Below are 17,433 nucleotides of genomic sequence, written 5' to 3'. Positions count from 1 at the left end.
TGCACGATTGATCCTCCCCACCGTGGTCGTTCTTACCTCCCCGCCTTTCTCTTGATCTCTTCCCTCCCTTTAAAACCTACATGTGGGTGCGACAGTGGTCTGAAATTTCAGAAGATTATGGGCGGGATTCTCCAACCCCGCGGCAGAGTGTCCACGCCATCGCGTAAACACCGTCGCATTTTACAATGGCGTGAACGGGCCGACCCCGCGACTATTCTGGCCCGCAAAAGGGTCCAGCACAGCACTGGAGCGGTTCACGCCACTCCAGCTGCTGATCCCGGTGTGAACTAGGCGCCGCGGGATCCATGCATGCGCAGTGCCATCCTTCAACGCGCTGGCCCCGATGCAACATGGCGCAGGACTACAGGGGCTGGTGCGGAAGAAACGAGGCATCCAGCCAGAGAGGCCGGCCCGCTGATTGGTGGGCCCCGATCAGGGCCAGGCCACATCGGAGTCCCCCCCCCGGGATCGGACCACCCCTCCCGCCCCCCACAGACCCCCCCCCCCCCCCCCCCCCCGACCCTTCCACGCCGAGTTCCCGCCGGCTGAGAGCAGGTGTGGCCAAGGTCCCCAGCAAAGAATCGGCCGGCCGGCCGCTTAAAATGGCTCCCAACCAGCGCCGCGCCAACCACGCTGGCGTCAATGATGCCGATTCTCTGCTCTGTGGGGATTCTCCGGCCTGGCCCCGGGCTGACAGAATCCTGCCCCACATCAAAGAGTTGCCTCGGGTCTGTAATGTTGACTCTGAGAACACATTGGCTTTGTGCTACCTATCGCAACGCCTGAGTGGTCAAATACCTTGCATGGATGAAGCAAAGGTCACAGGTCCTGGGGTGTCAGACTAATGCTTCAGAGGCCCGAGGTCAAACATGAGGTGGGTCACAGAGATTGTGGCTGGAATTCTATGGCTGTTGGGATTCTTTATTCCCGTTGGCAACGCACTCCCGCTCGAGGGTTTTCCCAGTGACAGAATCCCACCACCAGCAAATGGCGCTGCCGAGATACAGGCGGCTGGGGGACTGCGGCCCTGTATCTACCCCATGTGTCTTCTCTACAAAGATTGATCAGAACAGGCTCAAGCTACAGGGTTTAATGGCAACAGGTCTTGATCTTCAAGTCCTCAAAGTCAAACAATCCATGGCCTCACCCCTCCCTATCTTTGTAATCTCCTCCAGCCCCACAACCCTCCGAGATCTCTGCACTCCTCCAATCTGGCCTCTTGCTCATTCCTAACCATTGGTGGTTGTGCCGCAGCTGCCTCGGCCCTAGGCTCTGGAATTCCCTCCTTAATTCTTCCTGCCTCTTTACCTCTCTCTCTCTCCTCTGGGAGTTCGAGCCCACGCCTTGGTTAGATCTCTGGAACGCGTATTAGAGTGGGACTAGCTGACTCACTCTAAAATGTAAATATGCCAGAAAGTGATCCCACCCACAATGGGCGGGGTTCACATCGCGACGTCTCGTGTGATCGTGTTAGATCTCGCGAGGCATGGCGAGCCAGGGAGATCCCGGAAGTAGGATCTCTCGGCATCTACCGGCCACAAATGGTAGATCTCGCTCTATATAAATGAAAACTGCGGCAGCACTGAGCACAGGAAGCTCATCCACTCTTTATAGAGATTGGTTTGGGCCCGATTGAAGTAAATGGGAACAGAGTTGAACACGTTTAGCTGCATGTTTCCTGGCGCTCACAGTGCTGAGAAACACAACGCTATCAAACGTCACTTGGTGTTAGATGGTGTTAGATAGAGGGCCTCGGTGGGGATTGTGTGGCTCAGGCTGCACATTGCCCAGTTTTCTGCACTTGCCAGAACTCCTCAGTGTAGCGAGAGATCGGGACGTCATTTTAAAATACTCAATGTGTTTGATTGGTCCCACAAACCCATTCGAAACCACATTGTAGAAAAGGACACTCATAACATTCAACTTTGTTAAAAGAATACCACATGTAGAAAACTAACCAATCCAGTCCTCCCAAAACAGCATTTATAATAAAGGGGCAATTAAAGCTATTCAAATATATATGTGCACAGACTTTGATATACTCTGTTGCCTGGTTTGGGGATTGGGTACTAAATTGTGCCTGTACCCCAGAACCACTAAAGTCCTCTGAGCTTAAGATCACATCTGGAGTTTATTAATCATGTAAACAGTTTTTGGCTGGCATTTTTAATGACAGATTCCACACTATTGACATATTGAAATTCAACATAGATCCGCACCTAAAATAATTACAATTAAATAAGTGGTTTTCGGGAGTTGTAGCTTCGATGAACTGTAGCTAAATGTTGTACAGATCTGAATTTCTAATAAACTACCTGAGATCGGTGCCAAAAGGCGGTTTGGCAGATGACAGCCACATGATTAAAAGTTTTGTTCCAAACCATTTTAAACTGTGATCGCTTTGATTCTTCCTAATTGCTGTGTTTACGAAGTTGCTGAAGGCTGCGTGCCTATGCCACAGTGCTTTGGCTCAGTAGGTACATTCTCCCTTATGAGTCAGACGGCTGCGAGATCGAATCCCACTCACGATCCAGGCTCGCACTAGGGAGGTGTCAGTGGTGCTGCTTCGGGGTGAGATGTTGAAGGTTCTGGCTGCCCTTTCAGGGGGCGATAAGTGACCTCCATCTGCACAAGTTGCCAAAGTACAGGGAGGTTCTCCCTCGTGCCCTGGCTTCTATCTGTCCTTCAAATGATTAAAAACAGATTATCTCATAATTGTTTGTGGGAGCTTGCTTTACGAGTAACTACACTACAAAAGGGAGGCACAGTGGGTCACGTCCCTGCCTCTGTGTGCATTGTGTTAAAGGATAAATGTTTGTGAGGACATGTGACCGTCGCTTTAACTACACGTGATTCCTGAGGCAGCGCAGTGGCGCAGTGGTTAGCACTGCTGCCTAATGGCGTCGAGGTCCCAGGTTTGCTCCCGGCTGTGGGTCACTGTCCCATGTAGATGTTGTACATTCTGCCCGTGTTTGCGTGGGTTTGGCCCCCAGAACCCAAAGATGTGCAGGGTAGGGGGATTGGCCATGCTAAATTGCTCCTTATTTGGAAAAAATGAATTGGGTACTCTAAATTTATAAAAACAGAGTGAACGCATGATACCTGAACGCTCGGGTGTTGAAATAGGTTTTTAAAAATGCATACACGCTCCCATCTACTGATGAACATATACGTTCTCTGGCGCCAGACTAACAGGCAGTGCTTGAAATACCAGTTCCTATTTGAAATAGTTTTATGGTTCATCATGATCCAAGGATAACGAGAAATAAAACACAACTCCTACTTTTACATATAACATGTCTGCACAACATGATTCAAAATCTGGTGTACAGTGTGCATGAAGTGCCAAATTCACATTTTCTTTATAACACGCCTAAAAACAGAATACCACCAGCAATGCCAAAGGAGGCCTGTTAGGGCCTATAGAATATAAATATAGGTAGTACACATGCCAGATACCCCAGGTCATATTGACACAGAGGCATAATCTCAGAGTGAGGTGACGCCCATTGAAAACAAAGATGAGAAGGAATTTCTTCTCTCAGAGGGAAGTGAATCTGTGGAATTTTTTACCGCAGTTCTTCAGTGTGTTCAAGGCTGAGATAGACAGATTTTTAATTAATCAGCGGTTATGGGGAGAAGGCGGGTTCGTAGAATTGAGGATTATCACATCAGATCAGTCACGATCTTATTGAATGGCGCAGCAGACTCGATGGGCCGAATGGTCGACCTCTGCTCCTACGTCTTACAGTCCCAAGAAATCTTACAAACATAAGTGAAACAAAGTTGGTCATTTAATTTTGGGGTCTTCTGGCAAGGAGGTATCTACAATGTGGAAGACGAAAATTCAATATACTTTTTTATTATTGGGATGCAGATATGGGGAAGACAAATATTTGTCAGGATACGTCACGGCTGAGGAAGTTCGGAAAAAGGGAATGCTTTTGAAACCCATTTCCTGTGCCAAGAATTTCCAGTCCGAACACCGAATGATCCCTCGTAATCCCAACTCGGGAACAGCTGCCCCTCCCCAACAAAATGTCAATACGGCATCAAATTGTGGTCAGCTTTGCCCTGTTCTGTGCTCGTCAGGACCTGGATTAAGGCTGCCTGAACTCAATTCACCTCAGAGCCTGAGAATTAAGCAGCAGAGGGGAGAACTGCAGCATTTGAGGAAAAATGAGTGGCTTGCGGAGATGAATGGAAGCCATTAACGCAGCCATTTTATCACACAGTTCCGCTAGAGAGGAAAGCTAGGGGCTTGATTTTAACCCATTCAAATCCCATTCACATACACACTGTTAATATCAGGCCTTTAATGTGGGAATATCTCAATAAAGAGAGGCCGAGGTCAAAGACAGGTCGTGTTACGTTGTTGAATAGATTTGACATGACCCCTTCCTGCCCCCTTACTCGTGATATTTCTAGAATTCAATCCTTTTTCTTTTAATTTTGACTCATGGACCAGCTCCAAGCATTCTGGCTGGATCAACACCAACGAAAACAAAATAGAAGGAAGTTACAAATAGTACGTTATTTTTGGTAACGATAATGGATAATGTTGATTATTTGCTCATTGGAGCTGTTTATTTGAGATTACTGAAAGGAATGAGTAGCATTTCGGCCCTAACGTTGAGTTTACCACCCAATGCGCATCGAGCGTTGGCGGGATGATATGGGTTTTGGGTTGCACATTTCCAGGTTTCGGCCAAAAGAAATCTCTAAAATGCAAATCAGACACTTCGAATTTTGATTTGTGGCCTGAATTTTATGGTGCTCGGGCGAGCGGGTGTACCCCTGGCCCAGGAACTCGTGAAATTGTGTGAGATGCTGTCAGACACACATCTTGGCCTCATCGTGTGTCTGCACGATATTTCAGTCGATGGGCGCAAGCAAGGGTCAGGAGCCATCCCGCCGACAATCGAGCAGGCAATGTAACCCATTAAGGGGCTAACTGAGTGCATTTTCATAGATTATCATAGAATTTACAGTGCAGAAGGAGGCCATTCGGCTCATCGAGTCTGCACCGGCTCCTGGAAAGAGCACCCTACCCAAGGTCAACACCTCCACCCTATCCCCATAACCCAGTAACCCCACCCAACACTAAGGGCAATTTTGGACACTAAGGGCAATTTATCATGGCCAATCCACCTAACCTGCACATCTTTGGACTGTGGGAGCAAACTGGAGCACCCGGAGGAAACCCACGCACACACGGGGAGGATGTGCAGACTCCGCACAGACAGTGACCCAAGCTGGAATCGAACCTGGGACCCTGGAGCTGTGATGCAATTGTGCTATCCACAATGCTACCATGCTGCCCATATGGTCTGATTTGCCAGGCAGATGTTGCCCATGAGTAGCCACCTCGCTCCAGCCTTTCCCAGTGTGCGTTTCATGCTGGCTGCCTGCTAATTAGCCGGAAATTGCATTCTGGGTACGATCACAGCCAGAAACGGGTTCGCGCCCACTTCCGTGCCCTCCAATCATGTGTCGGATGTGTGAAAAATTCAGGCCTTTGAAAGGATAGATCGATCTTTCAAGTATGCTTGTGTTTATGTGTTATGAGTTGGAAGCACCAGCCTTTAAGGTTACCAAGGTGTTCCATAAATTATCAGCAGGAGATACAAAAAAAATCAGACACAAATTAGAGCCCCATTACCCTGTCTCATGTCAAATGGTGGTAAGCTCGCCAGCTGCATTCCCGCTTCCTTCAGATGCCTTGGGGCCTTGTTACCTCCTGTCTCAGGAGTCCACAGGGTTCCCATGGCTCCAGTTTCAGTAGGTTTATCTCATGGAAGTGACTACACAGGACTGAGGCAGTTGCCCAAAGAGAGGGGTAATCGAAGGATCATTTCATCAGTCAACAAATGGCATTGGTAGAGATAGGAAAAGGCCAGAAAACGTCTCTTGACAGCTCAGTAATTATTCCTGGATAGGAGCTGAGGAATACTATGTCAAAAGAAAACCCGCCAAGGTGTGATCATTCGCCTCGTCTTGGTTAACTACTCGCAGTCAGGTTCGTGACAGGAATGGATCTCAATTTCCCGGGAAAATGTGGTCAGCCTTTTTAGTGGAAATGTTTAGAAAATCATCGAGTGTTTACTGGACAGTAGGCCATTCAGCCCATCATGTCTGTGTCGGCTGTCTGTAAGACTCAGCTATTCCCATTGCCCCTCTTTATCCACGAAGCCCAGTAAATTTTTCCTCTTTGGATAACCATCCAATTCCCTTTTGAAAGCCAAGATTTAACCTGCTTCCACTGCTCTCTCAGGCACTGCATTCCAAATCCTAACCGCTCGCAGCGTAGAAAAATATTTTTACTCAGGTCATTGTTGCTTCTTTTTTCCAATCACCTCAAATCGGTGTCCTTCGGTTCTTGATCCGCCAATGGGAACAGTTTCTCCCTGTCGACTCGATCCAGGCCCTTTATGATTTTGAACTCCTCTATCAAATCTCCTCTCATCCTTCATACATGTAGAAGATAGAGACAGGAGGAGGCCATTCGGCCCTTCGAGCCCGCTCCGTCATTCATTATAATCATGCCTGATCATCGAGTTCAATACTCTGATCCCGCCTTCCCCCCATATCCCCAGTTCCCTTTAGCCCCAAGAGCGATATCTAATTCCTTCTGGAAATCATACAACTACTTTTTGTGGGAGTGAACGCCACAGGTTCACCACTCTCTGGGTGAAGAAATTTCTCCTCACCTCAGTCCTAAAATGTTTACCCCTTATTCTCAAACTATGACCCCTAGTTCTGGACTCCCCCAACATTCTTTCTGAATCTAGCCTCTTTAATCCAGTGCTGCGCTCTGCTCAGGCGGCGAAAGAAGGTCCTGCACTGCCGGCGCCGGTCCATGCATGCGTGCGACGGCCATCTCTGCACCGACGCATGCACATGGTGGCCGTTACTGCGCCGACGCCGAGCAACATGGGCCTACAGCGGGCCCGCGTGGAAGGGGGTAGGCCCCCTCCAGATCGCTGGACGCCGTGGAGGCCCCCTCCCCGGAGTCTGATCCCCCTGCCCCCCGCCAACTGTTTTGCAGTAAAACATCCCTATTGCATACTGAATGCATCTGCTCCCCCAAGCCCTGCCTTCTCCTTCAACTCTTCCCAGCTGGCCAACCGCCCCACCAGAAACACGTCCCTCACCCTCTCCAGCCCTTTACCTCTCCACACATCCCCCAAATGTAATGACCAATTTCGCTAGCTCAAACAATTGGTTCCTACAGGTAGGGGACATGTTACAAATTGCCAACTAATCAGCTCCCTTTTCTCCTGTAGTGTAAATGTTGTGGGCTTTTGAAATTTGGCATTCTTGCATTTTTCTGATGAGTTTAAGACGAAAAGCTTCAGCCACACTGTCCCTCTTTTCAGCAATATTCAGGATATATATTAGCAAGACACTGGAGAGAACATCTTACTCTTCTCTTAATGCCCACCTGAGAGGATGGGCGGGGCCTCAGTTTAACATTTTATCTGAGAGACAACATGGTCCGGCAGTTCAGCAGTTGAACCCACAACCTTCTGACTGAGAGGTGAGCGTGTGACTCACTGAACCACCTCATGGAAGGAGGGCAGTGGGGGGAAATGAAGAGGTCAAGGGCATTGACCCACACTGCAATAGACTCATGTGTGCCATAAGGTACGGGGAAAGAGAAAGCAAATGTGGTAAGGGAGCAAATTAAATTGCTGCCGATAATGATCAAACACTGGACGATATGTAATAATTGTCAGAAGCAAAGAAAATCTCCAAAACAAATGCGATTCGACCCATGTTCCTTTTGAGGTCGGGTTGATCATAAAGTATCTTGCTAGCCAATCCATCCTTCCAACACTCACCTCCAATCTGTCTCCCTACAATCAGCAAGAGATCCAATCTGGTCGTATTTTGTCCTTTCAGGTTCTGCCTGATCGACTGCCTCAGACTTTGCAGCATTTAATTTTTGTCCCATTTACAACTGGAGTAAGCTGTTGCAGCCAAATCTATTTTCAAAACTGGGTCACTAACGATTTTTGAAGCGGGGGGGGGAGGTATTGTCTGTGATTTCCTTTTCCGACAAGATTAAAAATGAACTGTGTCACACTGGATTAGAGCGAAGTCCCTGTTCATGAGCCAAAAGGCACAATGGAGAAGCTGGGTTGTACACTTGCTTGACTGACAGAGGAAAGCGCGCTGTTAATGCAAAATATTCTATAATCTCTTTAGTATGTGGCGGGCCAAGGCACAACTGGTTGCTCGGGCAACAGAAAAACTCGTATGATTCTTTTATTCATTCACCATTCCATTTTGCTCCTGCTTAGGTACTTTGACCGGGACATTACTGGAATTGTGTCTGGTGTACAGAGATAATGTGGAGTGCCCAAATGTCCACTGTGACAACCAATATGCAGACGCACAGTCTATGCATCAAGGGTGGCAGCTGCCATATTGGTGGGGGCACCGGTGTGAAAATTCAGGGCCCCTGCCTGAAACAAGGGGCGTGATCTTCCCAAAAGGGAACTAGATTCCCGCGTGGTTCCCGGCACTTGCCCGAATGGGAACCCTCTGGCCAAGGCCACACATAGCCCCGTTTTTTACAACGGGGAGCTCTGTTGTAGTCCCGATCTCCGAGGCCCAAACCACCCCCCCCCCCCCACCCCCCCCCCCCTCCGCCCTGAACGCAACCACCTCCCCAACACCCACAGCGGGCAACTCCAACCCAATCACACACGAAAAATGTCAGCTTGACACTGCCAGGCTGGCACCTTGGCAATGCCCCTGCCTGTGCCACCTGGGCACTTTGGCAGTTCCAGGCTGGCACCCAGGTGTCACTGCCAGAGTACTCAGGTGGCACCAGCAGTGCCATGGCACCACCCTGCCCAAAGGGGGTGCAGCTGAAGCTTCCGATCCCCTTGGAGACCCCCCACGAGCTCTGTTCCGTCTCCAAACGGCACTCACCCAAATGAACCGCAAAGCCTCAGGTACCTCGGGAAGCTGCACTTTATAGAGTAAGGCTTACTGCCTCCCTCTAACATGCAGATTTGCCAAAACGTGACCCCGCCCATTGTGGGCGGGATTCCCTTTGCAAGGTCTAATCTCTCGAGGCGTTGCGAGCCAGTTTGATCCCGGGAGTGTAATCTCCCGGCTTTCACCAGCCGCGCTGCATCGCGGTGAGATGCTTTTCCGCCGTTGTATGGCTGGAAGATCGCACGCAAGAATTAAGTACTTTGGATGTGCAAATAAAAACATAGGCAATAGGAGTAGGAACAGGCCATTTGGCCCCTTAGGCCCTGTTCCGCCAGTCAATAAAATCATGGCTAATCTGATGCGATCTTAAATTCAGCTTCTGGCCTGCTCCCCATAACCCTCGACTCACCTCGTCACTTGAAAATCTGTCTAACCCACCCTTGAATACATTTAGTGACCCAACCCCCACTCCTTGCTGAGGGACAGAATTCCAAATACAAACCCTCTGAGGGAAGAAATTCCTCCTCATCTCCATCTAAAATGAGACACCCCTTATTTAAAAAAATGTATCTATGGGATGTGGGTGTCACTAGCTAGGCCAGCATTTACTGCCCATCCCTAATTGCCCTTGAGAAGGTGGCGGTGGTGAGCCTTCTTGAACTGCTGGAGTCCCTGAAGTGTAGGTGCACCCACTGTGCTGTTAGGCAGGGACTTCCAGGATTTTGACCCAGCAACAGTGAACAAACGACGATATATTTCTAACTCAGAGTGAGTGAGTGAGTGACTTGAAGGGGAACTTCCAAGTGGTGGTGTTCCCAGGTATCTGCTGCTCTTGCCCTTCTAGATCGGGCAGCACGATAGCACAGTGGTTAGCATAAATGCTTCACAGCTCCAGGGTCCCAGGTTCGATTCCCGGCTGGGTCACTGTCTGTGCGGAGTCTGCACATCCTCCCCGTGTGTGCGTGAGTTTCCTCCGGGTGCTCCGGTTTCCTCCCACAGTCCAAAGATGTGCGGGTTAGGTGGATTGGCCAGGCTAAATTGCCCTTAGTGTCCTAAACAATAAGGTTAATGGGGGTTGTTGGGTTACTGGTATAGGTATATGTCGGCTTGAGTAGGGTGATCATTGCTCGGCACAACATCGAGGGCCGAAGGGCCTGTTCTGTGCTGTACTGTTCTAATTCTAATTCTAATCAATGTTTTCAAAAGTGGCCTGGCCCACGATCGCGACCCACCAATCAGCGGGCCGGCCTCTGTGGCTGGGGGCCTCCTTTCCTACACGCCGGCCCCTGTAGCCCTGCGCCATGTTGCGTCGGGGCCGGCGCGTTGAAGGATGCCACTGCGCATGCGTGCGTTGGCGCCGGTGCCACTGCGCATGTCCTCATTGGCGCCAGCGCAACTGCGCATGCGCAGATCCCACGTCGCACAGTTCGCGCCGGGATCTGGCCCCCCTGGAGGGTCCAGAATTAGTCGTGGGAGTGGCCTGTTTACGCCGTCGTAAAACGGCGTGGACGCTCTGCCGCAGGCTTGGAGAATCCCGCCCTAAAGCTTTCTTGTCCCAGGCAAAGGAGAGGAAGAAAATCATCTAGTTTCCCTGTTCTTAATCACTATCCAGTATCCCCTGGTGCATTGAATTTCTGTCAACATTGGCGCCCTGGTGAGGTGGTTAGTTCCCGGGCCTCAGGAGAATCGAGTGCAGACATATTTAAATTAGCCTAATGGCGCATTTAAGTACGTTAATCTTGAGGCCCCTCCTCACGAGGTCAGGATAATTGAGGACAGGATAATTGAGCTAACCAGCCCCTGAATGCGGAGTACCTGAATTTAAAACAGACAGAACTGGAAATAGTCAGCAGATCAGGCAGCACTATGATGGAAGGTCATAGATCTGAAAATGAGTCATAGATTTATCATTGAACTTTGAAACACAGCTCAAAGCTAAAATGAAGAGTAAGAGAAAGTAAAAGGCATTTCCTTAGTCAGACATCCATGTCTCCCCTTTCTGAGCGACATGGTGCCTTCCATATTTCAAGTATTGAAGGCACCGGGAGCTGTGTTAACTGGATGAGTTGTGCGATTGAATACATACGCATTCACAGACACGTGAGATCAGTACAAGTGGACAGGCATTTATTTAAAATAGAGAGAGGAGGGACTAACAGTTTTCGTGGTCAGTAGTGTGGAAATATGCTCGGAGTCACAAAACAGTCTGAAGCCTATTTGCAGATCTTTCGAAACAGTTCCAATGCTCGATTATATTCAGCAATTAGCACTGAATTTCGGATAGGGCCATATAAATTTGCCTCCGAGCCTATGTGCAATTGCAATTTTACCTCGATCATTTAATAAGAGTCGGCGACTCACTCCTTTAATCAAAAGATTGATTCATCGGTTAACTAGATATTTATGGTCTTGCCAATCCTGCCCTTCAATAAAGGGGGTTCATTAAGAGTTATATATATAGATTACTGTAGCTGCTGTTTTTTTTCCATGTTTATAATTGATAACAAATTCTTGTTTTATACATGTTCACTACATTATTATAACAAACAATGTTTTGATAAAAGCACCAAGGATGCAGCATGCTTCATGTAAACTCAGTATTTTTATATAATAATAATCTTTATTGTCACAAGTCGGCTTACATTAACACTTAATGCATTAATGCTTTCTGGTCTGCTGACCACTTACACAGAGAGATGGCAGAACGCTGGATGAAAAGAGGCATAGAGACGTACAGCACAGACGGAGACCATTCGACCTGACACATCACTACTAGCTCATTCAAAGAGAAGATATGCTCAGCCGCACATCCCCGTTTTTGTGTCTACGACCTTGTAATTTCCCCACCAAGTCAAGTGTCAGTCCAACTTTCTTTTACAGTAACTTCTGGAATCGACTTCCACCGCCCCACCCCCCACCCCCCGCCCCACCATTGCAGCCTCAGCGCTCATAGTTATTTTTTTTTTTTATAAATTTAGATTACCCAATTATTTTTTCCAATTAAGGGGCAATTTAGCGTGGCCAATCCACCTACTCTGCACATTTTTGGGTTGTGGGGGAGAAACCCACGCAGACACGGGGAGAATGTGCAAACTCCACACGGACAGTGACCCAGAGCCGGGATCGAACCTGGCACCTCAGCGCCGTGAGGCGGTTGTGCTAACCACTAGGCCACCGTGCTGCCCAGCGCTCATAGTTATAACCTCCGTTAGGTCCCTATCCTCAACCTTCTCTAAACCCAGGTGGAACAATTCTAACTTCTCCTCAGAACTGAAATCCCACCACTTGTCAATCCTCCCCTTTCTAAGAATGAATGAATGCCTCTGGGACTAATGTTTAATGTTGTCACGTTGAGCGGGAGGCAGTCAAAACAGAACTTGTGTCGGGAAAGCTCAGCAGGCCAGGCAGCATCTGTTCTGATGCTGATGAAAGCTCAGCGACCTGAAAAATGATCTGTTTCTCTCTACACCGATGATGCTGAAGCAGCCCGTTCTGTTTTCATTTCAGATTTCCAGAACTTGTGGGGCGCGATTCTCCGAAATGGAGACAGAGGAGGCGATTCTCCAAGCCCCCCCCCCCACCGCCGGGCTGGAGAATCCCGCAACCGCGCCACGCCGCCCGGGCACGATTCTCCGAGGTGCGGAGAATCGGCGCCATTTGCGCCGGCGCGTTTGGCGTGGCGCCAGCCGTGGGACGCTGGAATCAGCCGGCCTGGACTCTGCTTTTTCCACGCGGCCGGAGAATCGGCGGCCTCGCCGCGTACAGCGGCCTGCGACCCGCGCCGCGTCAAACACGCCGGCGCAAATGGCGCCGATTCTCCGCACCTCGGAGAATCGCGCCCGTAGAATTTTGTTTATTTATGAGATATCAGGTGCGGTTGAATGGCACTGTCACACCCAACTTGGTGACATGATGAGGCCATTACACCTCGTGAGGAGGGGCCTCAAGATTAACGTACTTAAATGCGCCATTAGGCTAATTTAAATATGTCTGCACTCGATTCTCCTGAGGCCCGGGAACTAACCACCTCACCAGGGCGCCATTGATCACTGGCCCACACAAATGTGGACCAGGCGCAAAGGCATCTGGGAGAGTCTCCCAGACCATCAGAGGTCCCCGGGTGGTCGGGCTCTGGGCAGGGTGGCACACTGGAATTCCCGCTGCCATCTGGGAACCTTTCAAAAATAGCACAAATGTCAGATATTCCCTTTTAGAGACATAAAGCAAATTCTCCCATCTGGGACAAGTCCCATGGTGGGGCCGGGAATGGGAAGTATTTCCTGCTGTGGAAGGGGACGAGAAACCACACCACCAGCAGGATTCTCCCTTTGGGAGACCGTGGGCAGGAGTCTTCGTTGGCTGACGGCGAAATCGGGAAATGTGATTGGGCAGAGAATCGGTTCCAACGGCGAAATCGCGGCGGGCGCCGATTTGACGGCAAATCGCAATTCTCCGTCACAGCGGCGCCAACGCGTTCCGGAATGCATGTACAGCAAACACCGTTTGCATACCATGAGCAGGCCTGACCTGGTATTCTCTGGGTCCTCCGCGATTATTCGCCTCCGATGGGCCGAATCCTTGACGGCGGGTTTCACTTGTTCTTTTAAAAATCGTGAAACCGGCATCGTGGCTGATGCGGGAGAGAGAGAGAGAGAGAGAGAGAGGGGGGGGGGGGTTACGGAAAGCGTCTAACATCACCACAGTTTGCTGACAGTTGTGCCGCTGGTCGGGGGGGCTTCTGCCAGGGCTAGGAGGAGTAGCAGGGGGGGGCGGCCAGGAGGTGGGCTGTCGGGACGGGGTGGACAGGCATGGCGCACCATTGCCGCGGCCTGCAAGGCAGCCAAGCAGCTGCTCACGTCGCTGACTACCCACTGTGAACATAAGGCCACAGGTTGTTTGGATGTCCCCCCAGGCCATCCCCCTAGGTCCCTCTGGCTCCAACTGATCCATCAGCAGGGTGGGTGTCCTCCATGGCAACCAGTGCCATCTTGTTGGCTGGGATGGTGTGTGTGGGGAGTGACGTGCGTCTATGCGTCTGCAGCTTGTCAGCCTCCTGAGGGTCAATCACGAACCTGGCGAATCCCGCACCGTTTCTCATTGGAATCGATTGTGTTCCACGTGGCTCTGGCGCTAGCCCCTCCACAGTTGCTGAATCGGTCCAGGTGCGGCACCAGCTTTGCTGTCATAGAACTCCACAAATCCTGCACTGGCGTCAACACTTAGCCTCAGGAACGGTTCTCCCGCCAGAGCCGAACTGCACCTGATTTGCGCTCCCACTGGGAGCACAATTCAGGAAGCAATTCCCAATCCTTCGCCATGCAAATATTTGCACGGCGGGGATTGCAAGGGATTCCCTATGGAATTCTGCTATTGGGAAGCCATTTTGAGCGGACAACCCAAGAGCGAAGTCCAGTGGCTGGCCCCCCCTCCCAGTCGCAGCACAATTCAGTCCTCCTCCCCGGGAATTTCTGGGCCCCGACCCACCACCTCTCGTGAGATTTACCGGCCTCGTCGCATTACCAAGTCAGGCGAGACGAGGCCGTACAATCGCGGCAGGTGTGTTCAAATCCCACTCCAGACACTTGAGACTTTAAAAAAATATATTTTTTATTCTCCTCCTTTTTCACATTTTCTCCCAAATTTACACCCAACAATAAACAATAATCAGTAACGAATGTAATGTCAATCCCCATAATAACAACGATCCAATCCTCCCACCAAACCCCAAACATTAGCTCGCGTGTTAACAAACAAATGACAAAAAGGAATCAGGAATCACCCATAGTCACAATTAACATATAGAGCCCCCCTCACCCTAACCCTCCAGCTGTTCCCCAATGTTCGATGTGATCCAATTCTCCAAAGTGCATAATGAATAACGCCCATGAATTGTAGAACCCCTCCATCCTTCCCCTCAGTTCAAATTTGAGCTTCTCAAGCGTTAAGAATTCCAGCAGGTCCCCCCGCCACGCCAGGGCACAGGGTGGAGAGGTCGATCTCCACCCTAACAGGAGAGACACTTGAAGCTTGATGGAGTGTTGCACTGACAGAGTTTCTGCCGTTCAGACAAAATGATAAACTGAAATCCCGTCTGTCCTCTGTAAAAAAATCCCATGGCACCCATTGTGGAAAACAGGCAGAGGATATCTCCCCGGGGTGCCCCGACCATATTTATCCCTTGTTGGAACCAACAATTCTACGGACACGTGCTTGTAGGATTAGAATAGCGGTTTTAATATACTCACAACAGAGCCAGCCGGTTAGCCATTGAACTTTCGGTGAACTGGCCGGCTGACCATGTGGCACTGAGCTTTTATACAGCAGCTTCCGGGGGAGGAGTCCTGGGCAGAGCCAAGGGAGAAGCCCCATACAACTCGAGCATTCCCAGGGCTACTCCCCCTGGAGGACAGGTAGTGCAACTGCATTTACAATACAGACACATGTATATACAGATTATAATCCGGTGTGAATCACATTCACCACATCCCTCAATCAACATTACAAGAAACATGATACATTTGCTGTTTGTGTGCAAACTGCCTATCTTGCTTCCTTCGTTACAACAGCAACTACACTTCAAAAGTACGACATTGGCTGGTAAACGTTCCGGGAGGAGCCGAGGTGGCGGCTATATAAATGTGAGCCTTTTTTTTTTGGACAGGCCAGGGCGGGCGGATGCTTTGTGCAGCAGATTCGGGGAGGAGCACAACCATTTCCATCTTGCACCATATCGGAGGAGGCAGGTCACCAAAAGAACCCATCCACTGGTGGAGAAACATTGGGCCAACCTGAGGGAAAAGCAAAAAGGCCCAAAGCACGGAGAAACAGAGAAGCCAGAGCCTCACAGGACAAAGCAACCACAGGATTGAATCCAACGCTGGGAAGTGCAGCGACACAGGAGGGATTAATTATTGCAAAAACTGAAGAGAAACTCTGCAGGCCGAAACCCAAAGGGAACATGAATCAATCTCTCCAGGCAAACCCAACCACAAACCCAGGAATCTCTCCTGCTGATGATGAGTACCTTCCCCCTGCACCTCGATAGGTCACGTGGTTACCTGATGGGTACAGTTTTGCCAAGTTAGCTATTCCAGGATTTTGGGAAGAGGCAGCCAACATCTTGAAGGAGTTTTAAAAATATACGCGAGGAAATAGAGCAGGAAGACAGAATAACGCAACCCTTCCCGCACCCCTCCCTTCCCCTGACCAATAGTTGCCTGTCAATTAAATGTTCGATAGGACTGAGCACAAAAATGCAGTAAGGAATTGATATAAAATTGACCACCAACTTAGTATTTCACAGCTCCAGGGTCCCAGGTTCGATTCCCGGCTTGGGTCACTGTCTGTGCGGAGTCTGCACGTTCTCCCCGTGTCTGCGTGGGTTTCCTCCGGGTGCTCCGGTTTCCTCCCACAAATCCCGAAAGACGTGCTGTTGGTGAATTGGACATTCTGAATTCTCCCTCTGTGTACCCGATCAGGCGCTGGAGTGTGGCGACTCGGGGCTTTTCACGGTAACGTAATTGCTGTGTTAATGTAAGCCTACTTGTGACAATAAAGATTATTGTTATTATTCTCCCTCAGTGTACCCGAACAGGCGCCGAAGTGCGGCGACTCGGGGATTGTCACAGTAACTTCACTGCAGTGTTAATGCAAGTCTGCTTGTGACACGAATAAAGAGTATTAGTATTTTGGACACTCGGCCCAATGCAAATGAGGTGCTCTGCTAGTGTCTTTAAATTCACAAAATGGACACAGAAGAGGGAACCATGGCAATCCACTAATTCAGAGAGCCCCGACATTTCCTGAGGGTCCTGGTGCCCGTCGAATCAGCAAGTGTGGCCAGAGGAGAGGACTGAGAAAAAAGCAGGCTCTAATTCCCTCTCCAATTTAAAGAACTTGAAATGATCCAATCTGCAGTTAATGGCTTTACCCCTCGTGTCACAGCCCCCGACTGAAAAAGCACGGGTGGTGAGACCAACACAAACGAGAGGCTCCAGCAGGAGTTGGTAAAACAAAAAGGCCACAGAGAACGGGTGGCATAAGGAGCCAGCGTGTGGATTGGAAGAGCCGCTTCCAATATGTTTAAATCCAGTCTGACTGCTGGCACCCCGGGATGACGGCCTGTTGCTATGTTTCTGCTATTGCAGTAGTGCCTCTTGTTGGAACTTCCCAAACAACCTGAAGAGCCCAGCTTCAAATGACAAGCAATAAAACTGTCCCGGTTTCTCCACTGCTACGGGAGACGACATGAGACCTACAGGAACAGACTAGATCAGCTCCCTCCTTTGCTGGGTCAAGCCGCGCCCCCCCCCCCCCCCCCCCCCCCCCCCACCAGTGTAAAAGTCACTCATTCCCTCACCTTTGAAATATTAGTTACCACCTCCACTGAATCAAACACTTAAGAGGGAAGCAAACATCCCTTTTTGCTTTTGCAGTGTTCAATGTGTTTGTGGTCCAAAGTGAGTTCAGGCAGCCCCTACG

General features: G+C 49.8%; 1 protein-coding gene across 6 annotated transcripts in view; it reads right to left on the bottom strand.

Annotated features, from left to right (window-relative positions):
* LOC119954232 (thyroid hormone receptor alpha) overlaps positions 1-17,433 on the bottom strand; it is a 403,063-nt gene that overhangs the window by 53,520 nt on the left and 332,110 nt on the right. Inside the window, exon 1 of one of the 6 annotated variants that reach the window (XM_038779300.1) lies at positions 7,845-7,932. The exons of the other annotated variants lie outside the window; for them this stretch is intronic. The gene's annotated coding sequence lies outside the window, so the exon portion shown is untranslated. Of the gene's footprint in view, positions 1-7,844; positions 7,933-17,433 lie in introns of those variants that run through there. 6 annotated transcript variants of the gene reach the window in all.

Source organism: Scyliorhinus canicula, chromosome 19 (assembly GCF_902713615.1).
Source record: "Scyliorhinus canicula chromosome 19, sScyCan1.1, whole genome shotgun sequence".
Taxonomy (NCBI): domain Eukaryota; kingdom Metazoa; phylum Chordata; class Chondrichthyes; order Carcharhiniformes; family Scyliorhinidae; genus Scyliorhinus; species Scyliorhinus canicula.
This window is presented reverse-complemented; position numbering and strand designations above follow the sequence as displayed.